At 36.8% G+C, this 13,315-nt stretch overlaps 1 pseudogene across 1 annotated transcript in view; it reads left to right on the top strand.

The window, feature by feature from the left end:
• The window catches only part of LOC308494988 (nascent polypeptide-associated complex subunit alpha-like), a 28,782-nt pseudogene extending 17,056 nt beyond the window's left edge, over positions 1 to 11,726 (top strand). Inside the window, exon 3 of the transcript in view lies at positions 10,994 to 11,726. The product of the transcript in view is annotated as a nascent polypeptide-associated complex subunit alpha-like (transcript). The remainder of the gene's footprint in view (positions 1 to 10,993) is intronic.
• Positions 11,727 to 13,315: the final 1,589 nt, after the last annotated feature.

Raw genomic sequence — 13,315 nt, 5'->3', positions numbered from 1 at the left:
TCTCTTTTTTTGTGAGAACATTTAAGTACTGCTCTCTTGAGAAATTAGAAGTATCCATACCAATGTACTTTTCAATGCTATGATCAGCACATATTCTTTGGCTATATTATGGTGCCTTTCTCCAGATAAAATCTTGTGCAGGAATGCAATTTGTTAAAAGAGCAAATCAGAGCTGCTGTGCTCTAGTCCTTTACTTCCTGATGCCACCCACGGTCAACACTTGACCTTGGTGCATGCAGTGCTGCTGTCCTAAGGTCATGTTCTCTGCATGTATAGTGGGCATAACTTTTCCTTAAGTGATACAAAACTTGACACTGAAAGTGATATACACTTTGGAGGCATCAGGCTGGAGAACGAGTGCAATCTCTGGCTGAAGAAAGTAAAGAATTGACTCCCAACCTACCATCATGGAGCCTTCAGCATGGCCTTATTATAGCAAGTCTCAAGTACTTTTTCTTGCTCCCATCCTTGTCCTACCCAACCATGGACCATGATCCATTGTCTGTAATTACAATATTCAGTAATCTCTAAAAACCAATTTTTTTATAAATTTCCATCAAACTCATTAGGCAGCAGGACTTGACCTGAACTGATGTGAGGCTATTTATAGTCTTTATTTAGCTTATTCATGTGACTATCCTTTTTTTGCTACGAAATGCTAATGTGTTTCTAACACCTACCAGGGGTGTTCTATAATATACCATATGCTCGTATTTACCATATTACTTGTCTAAAATACCCCAAATTCTGAATTTTAAGACACATCTTACCCTAAAAGTTTTGTATGAGGAATTTTGGGCACGTATATCCTTTCTTCCTTGTCTCAGTCTGATGCCACTTTGCTCACTTTATCCCACATCACATCTGGCAATATCTGCCAAGGCCAGGAAATGGGAACACTATATTTTTCTAGTAATATTGCATATCATACAATAAATAATATGTTAAATTGGTATTACAGAGGAAGAAGAGCTAACAAAAATATTTTTATTTTTTCTTTCATCTCAGATTGATATCCAAAAACATTCTCCCATACCACACTGACAAACTCTCTGGGGTCCTCTACTTAAAGAAATGCTTGTAATCCAGCTGCAAGTAGGGTTTGGATGCTAAGCTCAAAACCTGATAAAAACCTTAAATTGCTTTTAGTAATAGCTTTTTTCTGATATCTCTCCTTGGGAAAGGTAAACAAAAGAAAAAGTAAGCAAATGGGACTACATAAAATCAACATGTTCTTGCACAGCAAAGGAAACCAGAAACAAAACAAAAAGTCAGCCTACTAAACAGGAGAAGATATTTGCCAATGATACATCTGATAAAGAGTTAATATCTAAAATTTATAAAGAACACACACAACTCAACACCCAAATAACAAGCAATCCATTTTTTAATGGGCAGAGGACCTGAATGATACTAATCATCAGAGAAATGCAAATTAAAACCACAATGAGATATTACTGTACACCTGTCAGAATGGCCATCATCAATAAATCAAGAAACAACAAGTGGATAGACGTCATCTAAATGGAGGCGTGACGTGAGCCTCTGTAAAGCTCCCCTGGAATTTGCAACTAATCGAACAACATTAACTCCACAAAGGACTCCCTGCACAGCAGACAGGCAAAATGAAGAGGCCCACTACTGAATTCACCTAAAGGTGAGAGAATCGCGCGAGGTGGGGGAGGAGGGAAGGGAAAACTGCAAAGAGGGAGACTCACGGGCACAGGACGCAGACCTAGCTCAGTGCTCCGAGCTCGCTGCATCCTAGAAATACCGCAGATGTGGAATAGGGAAAAACTCGGACTGCTAGGGCTCCGCTTATGGCCCACAAGGCTGAGGGGGCAGCATATAACACGGCTGAACCCAACACTCACGGCAGAGACCTCAGCGCAAAGACTGAGGGAAGAAGGCTGAAAAAGGTGGTTTAAGCCCTCAGAGCAGAGCAGAGAACGGAAGCCTTAGGCACTGAGACTAGCCGCCCCCCCTACACTCCCAGAGCTCGCCACACCCCCACGTGCCCAGTGCTAGAAGTGGATCAGTAGCAGTGTCAGATCAAAAGAACAGAATATTTGCTGTTCTGAGAACTGTGGAACGCAGACACAGATTCGCAGCCCAACTAGATTTGACAAAGAGGAGGGAGCTGTAGAAGCAGGACCAGCTATGGTGGTGGTCGCCACCATTGCTCTGGGACACCTCTCACAACTCACACCGCCCCTGGGACCACCTATCTGGGTGGATCCCTGCAGAGTAAACAGAACTGCTGAAACATACGGGCTCTGAATCTGGTGCAGAAAGAGCTTTGGAACTTCAAAAGCTCTCTGCTTCTTCACAGGGACGTGGTACCCTATGACCCAGACGAACTGTTAACAGCGGAGAAGCCCGTTTCCCAGGGAATCGCCCCATTGTGTGAGAAGCTGGAATAGTGCAGAGAAAACATAGCACTACTGTGCGAGAGAGGAAAAAATAAGGCTGCAGTTGGAGAGAAAATAAAACATTCTACCAACAATATTGGAAAACAAAAGAAAGACCTCTTCGTATCAACCTGTTGCAGAAGCCACTCCTGTAGATGTCTAGGAAGAGAAATAATAAATCATTAATTGCCATGAAAAACCAAGGCAACAAGACAGCTCAGAAAGAAAATGAAAAGTCTCTGAAAAGGAACTTAAAGATATGGAAATATGTGACTTAAATGACAGAGAATTCAAGATTGCAATTCTGAAAAAAACTCAACGAGATGCAAGAAAACACAGAAAGGCAATTTAATGAACTCAGAAACACACTCAAAGAACAGCAAGAGCATTTTACGAAAGAGATTGAAATTTTACAAAAGAACCAAATGGAATTTCTGGAGATTAAGAACTCAATAGAAGAAATTAAGAATGAAATAACCTGCTTAGGTAGTAGAGTTTACCAGATGGAGAAAAGAGTCAGTGACGTCGAATATAGAAACCTGGAAATTACACAGACAGAAGAAGAAAGAGACTTGAGACTTAAATGAAAGTAAAGAACTCTACAAGACTTTCTGACTCTATCAGAAAGAGCCATGTAAAAATAATGGGCATACCAGAAGGAGAACAAAGAGAGAAGAGAACAGAGAATATATTCAAACAAATTGTTGATGAGAACTTCCCACACTTGTGGACAGAACTGGATCCTCGAATCCAAGAAGCAAATAGAACACCTAATTACCTCAATCCCAACAGGTCTTCTCCAAGGCACATTGTATTGAAGCTGTCTAACAACAATGACAGAAAAGAATCCTCAAGGCAGCTAGGGAAAAGAAGACGGTAACCTACAAAGAAAAGTCCATTAGATTATCATCAGATTTTTCAGCTGAACTCTACAAGACAGGAGGGAGTGGAACCAAATATCCGAACTATTAAAAGAGAGAAATTATGAGCCAAGAATAATATATCAAACAAAGATATCCTTTAGGTATGAACTAGGAATAAAGACATTTCCAGACATACAGAAGCTGAGGGAATCTTCTAATACATGACCAGCACTACAAGAAATACTAAAGGAGGCTATTTGACCACCATCAACAGGGACAATTTGTGGCAACATAAAAAGAAGGAGACTAAAGGCCTGAAATGCAATATGGGAATGGAGAGAGTAAGCGTTCTGAAGAAAATGGAATACTTTAAATATCAAACTTTCTTTTACATAAACTTAAGGGCAATCTCTCAAAAAAAATCCAGAACTGAAACATATACTGTAATAAAAGAAGAAACAGAGGGAAACATCATAGAATACCAAACACAGAAATAATAGACAACAACAAAAAGGCAAAGAAACAATGGAGACACAGCCTTACCAGAAAACTAAAGATAGAATGACAGGAAATCGTCACGTATCAATAATCACCCTAAATCTAAATGTACTGAACTCACCAATGAAAAGTCATGGAGTAGCAGATTGGATCAAAAAACTAAACCCAACCATATGCTGTCTTCAAGAGACACATGTCGGCTACAAGGAGAAGCATAGACTCAAAATGAAAGGGTGGACATTGAAACGCCAAGTAAATGGTACCCAGAGAAAATCAGGTGTAGCCATAATGATATCAAATGAAACAGACTTCAGGGTGAAAATCATAACAAGAGACAAAGAAGAACATTTCATAATATAAAGGGGACTATACATCAAGAAGACATAATAGTCATCAATATTTATGCCCCCAATCTGGGAGTACCAAAATATACCAAGTAACTACTAACAGAACTGAAGGGAGAAATTGACAAAAAGACAATTATACTAGGGGACTAAAATACATCATTGACAGCTATGGATAGATCATCCAAACAGAAAATAAATAATGAAATAGCAGCCGTAATGGACACATTAGATGAAATGGACATATTTGACATATATAGAGCACTTCATCCTAAAACATCAGACTGCATTCTTTTTGAGTGTACATGGAGCATTCTCAAGGATAGACCATATATAGGGACATAAAATCAGCCTCAGCAAATTTAAGAAGATTGAAATCATAGCAAGCATATTCTCTGATCACAAGGCTTTGTAATTGAATATCAAGTACAAAACGAAAGCAGGAAAAAACATAAATACATGGAGATTAAACAACATACTTTTAAAGAACGACTGGGCCAAAGACGAAATTAGAGACATCAAAAGATACATAGAAACAAATGACAATGAAAATACATCCTACCAAAATTTTTGGGATGCAGCAAAAGAAGTTTAAGAGGGAAATTTATATCATTACCGGCCTATCACAAGAAACAAGAAAAATCCCAAATAGATAACCTCATGTTCCACCTTAAAGAACTAGAAAAAGAAGAAAAAGTGAAACCCAAGGTCAGCAGAAGAAAGGAAATAACAAAAAACAGAGCAGAACTAAATGAAATAGAGAACAAAAAGACAATAGAAAAAATTAATGTGACAAAGATCTGGTTCTTTTAAAAGATTAACAAAATTGAAAAACCCTTGGCTAGTCTCACTAAGATAAGAGAGAAGACACTATTTAACAAAATCAGAAATAAAAAAAGGGGAAGTTATCACGGACACCACAGAAATACAAAGGATCTTACAAGAATACTATGAAGGACTATATACTGTCAAATTCAATAACCTAGAAGAAATGGACAAGTTCTTAGAAACATATAGGCTTCCAATGCTGAACCATGAAGAAGTGGAAAATCTAAACAGACCGATCACCAGTAACGAAATGAATCAGTCACCCAATACCTTCCCAAAGCAAAAGTCCGGTACCAGATGGCTTCACTAGTGAATTCTACCAAACCTTCAAAGAGGATATAATACCCATCCTGCTCAAACTCTTCCTAAAAATCGAAGAAGAAACAGTACTCCAGAACTCATGTTATGAGGCCAACATTACCCTGATACCAAAACCTGGTAAGGACAACACAAAAAAAGAAAACTACAGACCAATATCTCTGATGAATACAGATGCAAAAATCCGAAACAAAATTCTAGCAAATCGAATACAACAATGCATTAAAAATATTATTCACCATGACCAAGTGGGCTTCATCCCCATGGCACAAGGATGGTTTGACATCTGCAAATCCATCAATGTGATACATAACGTAAACAAAATGAACTACAATAATCATATGATTCTATCAATTGATGCAGGATATGCATTTGACAAGCACAACCTACATTTAGGATTAAACCACTTATTAAATAGGTATAGAAGGAAAATAACTCAACATAATTAATGCCATATATGGCAAGCCCTCAGCTAATCTCATATTTAATGGTGAAAAAATGAAGCCCTTTGCTCTACATTCAGGAACACGACAATGCTGTCCCCTATCACCTCTGCTTTTCCACATAGTGTTGGATGTCCTTGCCAGAGCAATCAGGCAAGAGAAAGAAATAAAAGGCATTCAATTTGGAATGATAAAGTTAAATTATGACTCTTTGCAGAAGACATGATGCTATATATAGAAAACCCTAAAGACTCCACCATAAAGCTATTAGAAACAATCAACGAATACAGTAAAGTTTCTGGCTACAAAATCAATGTACAAAAGTCCATTGTATTTGTATATACTAACAATGAAATCTCAGAAAAAGAAATACAAAAAACAATTCCCTTTGCAATTGCAGCAAAAAGAATAAAATACCTAGCAATAAACTTAACCAAAGATTGAAAGGACCTTTATACTGAAAACTTTGACATTTTTGAAAGAAATTGAAGAAGATACAAAGAAATGGAAAGACATTTTGTGCTCATGGATTGGAAGAATCAACATAGTTGAAATGGCCATATTAACCAAAGCAACATACAGATTTAATGCAATCCCCGTCAAAATCCCAATGGCATTTTTCAAGAAATAGAACAAAAAATCATCAGATTTGTTTGGAACCACAAAAGACCCCGAATAGCCAAAGCAATCTTAAGAAAAAAGAACAATACTGGAGGTTCGCACTTCCTGACTTTAGCTTTTACTACAGGGCTACAATAATCAAAACAGCATGGTATTGGCAGAAAAACAGACACATAGACCAATGGAATAGAATTGAGAATCCAGTAATAAAACCACATAAATATAGACACATAAGTTTTGACAAAGAAGCTAAAAACTTACAATGGAGGAAAGACAGCCTCTTCAATAAATGGTGCTGGGAGAATTGGATAGTCATGTTGAAAAGAATGAAACTGGACTGCTATCTGTCACCATATAGAAAAATTAATTCAAAATGGATCAAATACTTAAGCATAACACCTGACACAATAAACTGCATATCAGAAAACATAGGTAATAAACTTATGGACCTTGGGTTCAAAGAGCATTTTATGGATTTGACTCCAAAGGCAATGGAAGTAAAAGCTAAAATAAATGAATGGGACTATATGAAACTTAGGAGCTTCTGCACAGCAAAAGAAACCATCGACAAAATAAAGAGGCAACCAACTGAATGGAGGAAGGTTTTTGCAAACAGTGCTTCCAATAAAGTGGCTGATATCCAAAATATACAAGGAACTGTTGAAACTCAATGACAAAAAAACAAACAAGCCAATTGAAAAATGGGCAGAGGACCTGAAGAGACATTTTTCCAAAGTGGACATACAAATGGCAAATGGACATATGAAAAAATGCTCCACATCATTAATCATCATAGAAATGCAAATAAAAACCACAATGAAATATCACCTCACCCCAGTCAGAATGGCTATCATCAACAAGACAAATAGTAACAAGTGTTGGAGAGGCTGTAGAGGAAAAGGAACCCTCATACACTGTTGGTGGGAATGCAGACTGGTGCAGCCATTATGGAAGGCAGTGTGGAGGTTCCTCCAAAAATTACAAATAGAATTACCATATGACCCAGCAATCCCTCTCCTGGGTATCTACGCAAAGAATTTGAAATCATTTATACACAAAGACACGTGTGCTCCAATGTTCATTGCCGCTTTGTTTACGGTGGCCAAGACATGGAAACAACCAAAATGTCCTTCAATAGATGAATGGATAAAGAAGTTGTGGTATATATACACAATGGAATACTATTTGGCGTTAAGGAAATATGATATAGGAACATTTGTGACAACATAGATGGATCTTGAGAGTATAATGTTAAGTGAAATAAGTCAGACAGAAAAAGCAGAGAACCCTATGATTTCACTGATGTGTGGTATATAAACCAAAAACAACAAAACAACAAGAGAAACAAATGAGAAACAAAATCTCATAGACACAGACAATAGTTTAGTGGTTACCAGAGGGTAAAGGTGGTGGGGAGAGGGAGATGAGGGTAAGGGGGATCAAATATATGGTGATGGAAGGAGAACTGACTCTGGGTGGTGAACACACAATGGGATTTATAGATGATGTAATACAGAATTGTACACTTGAAATGATGTAATTTAATTAACAATTTCACCCCAATAAATTAAAGAAATAAATAAATTTATAAAAGAAAAAAAATGAAACAACAAGTGTTGGAGAGGATATGGAAAAAAGGCAACTCTCATGTACTGTTGATGGAATTGTAAATTGGTGTTGTCACTACGGAAAAAACAGTTTGGAGGTTCCTCAAAAAATTAAAAATAGAACTAACCTATGACTCAGCAATTCCACTTTTGGGTATTTATCCCAAGGAATCCAAAACACTAATTCCAAAAGATATATGCACCCCTATGTTCACCCCAATGCTATTTACAATAGCCAACATATGGAAGCAACCTTAGTGCCCATATATAGATGATTGGATAAAGAACACGTGATACATATATACAATGGAATATTACTCAGCCATGAAAATGAATAAAATCTGATTAGTTCATACACATATTCTTTTCTTTAGATTCCGCATATGTTTGGGAGACCACCTCAGGGATGCTGTGGATGCCTGGTCATGGCATTGTACACCAGAGGCTGGACATTAATGAATGCCAACTATAATTTTATGTGTATAATGTGATGGCTCGGTGTGAGGTCGGGGTGGTGGTGGATGGGGGGAGGGGGGTTCACGGTGTGAGGGATGTAAAAATAAAATAAAATAAAATAAAACTATTAAAAAAATGAATAAAATCTTACTTTTGTGACAACATGGATGGACCTGGAAGGTATTATGCTAAGTGAAAGAAGTCAAACAGAGAAAGACAACTACCATATTATCTCACTAATATTTGGAATCTAAAGAACAAAATAAATGAAGAAACAAAACAAAAAGAGACTCACAGATACAGAGAACAAACTGATGTTTGCTGGATGGGAGGGAGATTGGGGACATGGTCGGAAAAGTTGAAAGAATTAAGAAGTACCAATTGGTAATTTTGAGATAGTCAAGGGGATGTAAAGTACATTATGAGGAACACAGTCAATAATAGAGTAACAGCTATGTTTAGTGCCAGATGGATACTAGACTAATAGGGAAGGGGATTACTTTGTAAAAGAAATAAATAATTAACCATTATTGTGTACACCTGAAAGTAATATAAAATAATATTGAATGTCAACTGTAATTGAAAAAAAAATCCTCTGGAAGTTTTCTCAGAGCTCAGGGGCTTCTCATATTCTCTGGTGCCACCTGGTGTTGTAGAAGAGGTAATAAACAGGATATAGGAAATTGGGCGGTTAAGTTTGGTGGGGAAGAAAGGAAGTAAGGCTGAACTACTGGGTAATGCTGTGGTGGGCAGGCACTGTGGGAGTCCAGGGCACACTAGGGATAACTGGGTACTTAGTGAGGCTGATAGGACATGGAAAGAGAGCTGAGGAGCTTAGAACTTTAAAGATAATGTGTAGAGTCCCTGGCCTACAGACCCAACTTCATCAAAAGTTGCTTACCATAGGCCAGGACTAAGCTAAGAATTTTACATGTGTTTAAAAAATTTAATCCTTACAGCTACGTTTTGCAGCATCCTCATTTTGAAGACAAGTGAAATGAGTCTCAGAAAGGTTAAGTAACTCACAGAGCTGGTTAGTGGCACAGGCAGTGTTCAAGTTTTTAATCATGATGTCATAAATTGTAGCAACTTCCAATGGTAATTATATGGTGTGAAATTAGAGACACCAACGAGGAGCCTTGAGTACTTCAAGGTTGAGTCAGGTTGGCTCTGGTGCCAGATGGGGAAGGGAAAGAGCGTTATCATACACACCACCTCTCCTACCATGTCCACGTTTAAATATGGGGAAAACAAAGGTTTATCCAGAGTTCCCCCACACACTACCTCAACCAGTAAGCACATTTTAGGCAACTGCTCTACCAAGAGCTTTTTGGCATAAAAGGGCATTTTTCCCCAGGAGTTTTGTTTCTCCCCACCTTCCACCTCCCCCCCCCACACACACTCTTATTTATTTTGAAGACCTCAAGTCAATGAGTCTTTTAGAAAACCCTGTTCCATAGGGAACAAAAGACCAAAACTAGATGCAATCTGTGTTGATCAGGAAATTAGGGAATAGCTTGAGAAAAAAAAATGAGGGAATAGTAAGTATTGAGCATCTGCTATATGCTGAGTGCTTAACTGCAGAACCTTAGCTAAACCTCCCAAGTTCTGTGAGGCAGGTTCTATAACTCCCCATTTAAAAATGAGGCTAACTGAGGTTCAGAGAGGTTAGGCAACTTTTCTATATGCACGTACTAATCAGTAGGGGAGCCTCATATGACTACAAAACCTATGCTCTTTTAGAATAAGCAGTGCCTATTATAGACAAGTTCAATCAAGTGAAAAGTAGAGATAATAGTGTAATGAAATCCCATTTACCCATCATGCAGTTTCAGTAATTATTATGACTTGCTAAATCTTATTTCATCTGTACTGCCATCTACTACGTTCCATCAAACTGGATTATTTTGAAGTAAATTCCATTTTTACTTCATCAAACTGGATTATTTTGAAGTAAAGTCCATACAGCATGCCATTTTTATCCACAAGATTTTCAGGATTCATCTCTAAAATATACAGACTTTTCACAAAACATGACTACAGTACTATTCTCTCACCTGCAAAATTACTACTAATTCCTTCATAAATGAAAATATACATTTTGTTTTCAAATTTCTCTTATCATCTCATGTCTTTTTCTCATTTTTGTTTTTTACTTGTTTATTGAGATGTAACTTTTAGATGGAAAAATGTGCAGATTTCAAGTGTACACTTTGACAAATTTTTACACTGATATACTCTGCATAACCAAAGTATATTCAAAAGTGGTTGCATTAAATTTACACTTCCACTAGCAATGTATGAAAGTTCAAGTATTAATACCTAACATTACCAGTACTTTAAATTTGAGTCATTCTGATTGGGAGGGGAATTGGGTAGATGTATCTCTTTATTGCTTGATGGTTCTCTGATGAATAATGTCGACAGCACTTTTTTGTATATCCATTTTTATATCCATTATTTAAAAACTTTGGTTTGTCAATTTTTGTATTGCTATATAGGAGTTATTTAATGTTGTAAATACTCATCAGCATGTATACATATTTTCTCACAGTCTGGTTGGCTCTTTATTTGTCTTTATTTTTATCTTATATCCTGATTAAGAGATATGATGACTTCTGCAACAGGTATGGGTCATGCTCTCCCTCACTCTCCTTCTGCCACCATCTTGGTTCTGTGTTTCCTGCACAAAATGCCAGTGAAGCCACGGAAACCATTGCTGTTACAGAGCAGGAGTTGCCACAGCCGCAGGCTGAGACAGACAGGGTCTGGAACAGAATCTGAGTGATGAATCAGTACCAAAGCTTGAGGAACAAGAGTTCACAAAGGTTACCACACAACAAGCCCAGCTGGCAGCAGCCACTGAAATCATTGAAGAACTCATTAGTAAAGCAAAACAAAGCTGGAGTGAAAAGAAGGCATGGAAGGCTATGTCCAAACTGGGTCTTTGACAAGTTGAAGGGGTTACTAGGGTCACTATCTGGAAATCTAAGAATATCCTCTTTGTCATCGGAAAACCAGATGTCTACAAGAGCCCAGCTTCAAATACCTACATAGTTTGCGGTGAAGCAAAGATGGAGGATTTATCTCAGCAAGCACACCTAGCAGCTGCTGAGAAATTCAAAGTTCAAGGTGAAGCTTTCTCAAACATTCGAGAAAACACACAGACTTCAACTGTGCAAGAGGAGAGCTAAGAGGAAGAATTGATGAAACAGATGTGGAAGTTAAAGACATGGGATTGGTCACATCACAAGCAAATGTGTCGAGAGCAAAGGCAGTCCAAGCCCTAAAGAACAACAATAATGATATTGTAAATGATATTATGGAATTAATGTAACCATCTCTAAAAGACAAGGAGTTTTTTGTTTGTTTGTGTTGGGTTTTCTTTCTTTTTTTTTTTTTTTTTTGGTGTTTCAAAAGAGTAATGACAGCTTGGTTTGAAATTTGTTCTGTTTCTACCATTAATAAAGTTATGGCTTCTTGTGGGATGAAAAAAAAGAGAAATGCTGAGATTCAATGAAGTCTAATTTATCAATCAGTCCTCTTTTGGTTAGTGTTTTTTTGTGCCCTATTTAAGAAAAATGTGCCTCCCTGCATGTAATGAAAAATAACTTCTATATTTTTTGTGGAATGAATATTTGTGTATGACGTAAAGTAGAGGTCAAGGTTATTTTTTCCACATATTCACTTGATCCAGCATTATCTTTTCACTACTCAGTAGTAATGCCTCTGTCATAAAGCAAGTTACTACATATGTAGACTCTTTCTTGGCTCACTATTCTATTTCACTCATCAGTTTATCTATGGTTTCACTAATAACACGCTGTTTAGTTACTATAGCATCATATTCATTATTGCTCTCTATTAGTATAAATACTCCAGCTTGGTGGTGGGAGTCGAGGTGGTGATTCTCCCTCTTCTTCTCCCTTTCCCTCTCCCTCCTCTTTCTTTCTCCTTTATTATCTTGGCTATTCTAGGTTTTTTGACTTTCCATATACATTTGAAAATTAGCTTATCAATGTCCAAAAACCTGTTGGAATTTTAAATTCCATTACATTGAATGTATAGGTCAAATTGGAAAGAATTGACATCTTTCAATATTGAGTCTTCTCCTTCATACACATGGCACATTATTACATTCATTTAGGTCTTTAGTTTCTTTTGGCACTGTTCTACAGTTTTCATGGTATAATCTTGTAAAATATTTTGTAAAATTTATCCTTAAGTGTTTTTTTATTCAGATGCTATTGTAAATTGAATTCTTTTCTTACACCATTTTCTATTTTTTCATTGCTATGATACAGAAACAGAATTGATAATTGCATAATTAAACTAAGAGTGAAAGGAATTAATGTGATCAGGGGAAATTACAATCATTGAAAGAGAATGATGTCTTGGTTCATTAGAGGGAAATCTTTGCTTTGACAAAAAGATTGCTAAATGAGGACGTGCCAAACTGAAGGCTGAATGAAACACACTGGTATAATATAACAACCTCCGAGTTTTTAATTCCACATATCACTGAATAAATAATATATATATATATATATTTTTTAATTCAGATGTTTTGCCACCCAGGTATAATCATCATCAACAACAAGAACAACAACAAAACAATTGTTAGATTGAATTTGATATTGTCCTGACATTGCTTATTTTTTTACTGGGTTTTCCATTTTTTATCCCATTTCATATTCATAATTACCTTTATAGATGTGTATGTCAGGTGTTATTTTCCTTATGTGAGACATGAGAATGTTCATAGGTGTGAAATGACTTCTCCAAGATCACTCAGGTATCCAGTGAAAACATTTTCCATTCCTAGCCCAATATTATTTTCATGACACCAAAAATAGTATAGTAACAATCAAATAAGGCCAATCCAAGCCGTGTAGTGAAATTTCAAAGTATACTTAGCACATAAAA

Source organism: Rhinolophus hipposideros (assembly GCF_964194185.1).
Source record: "Rhinolophus hipposideros genome assembly, chromosome: X".
NCBI classification, from domain to species: domain Eukaryota; kingdom Metazoa; phylum Chordata; class Mammalia; order Chiroptera; family Rhinolophidae; genus Rhinolophus; species Rhinolophus hipposideros.
Note: the sequence above shows the minus strand (reverse complement) of the source record. Positions and strands in the feature narration are given on the sequence as shown.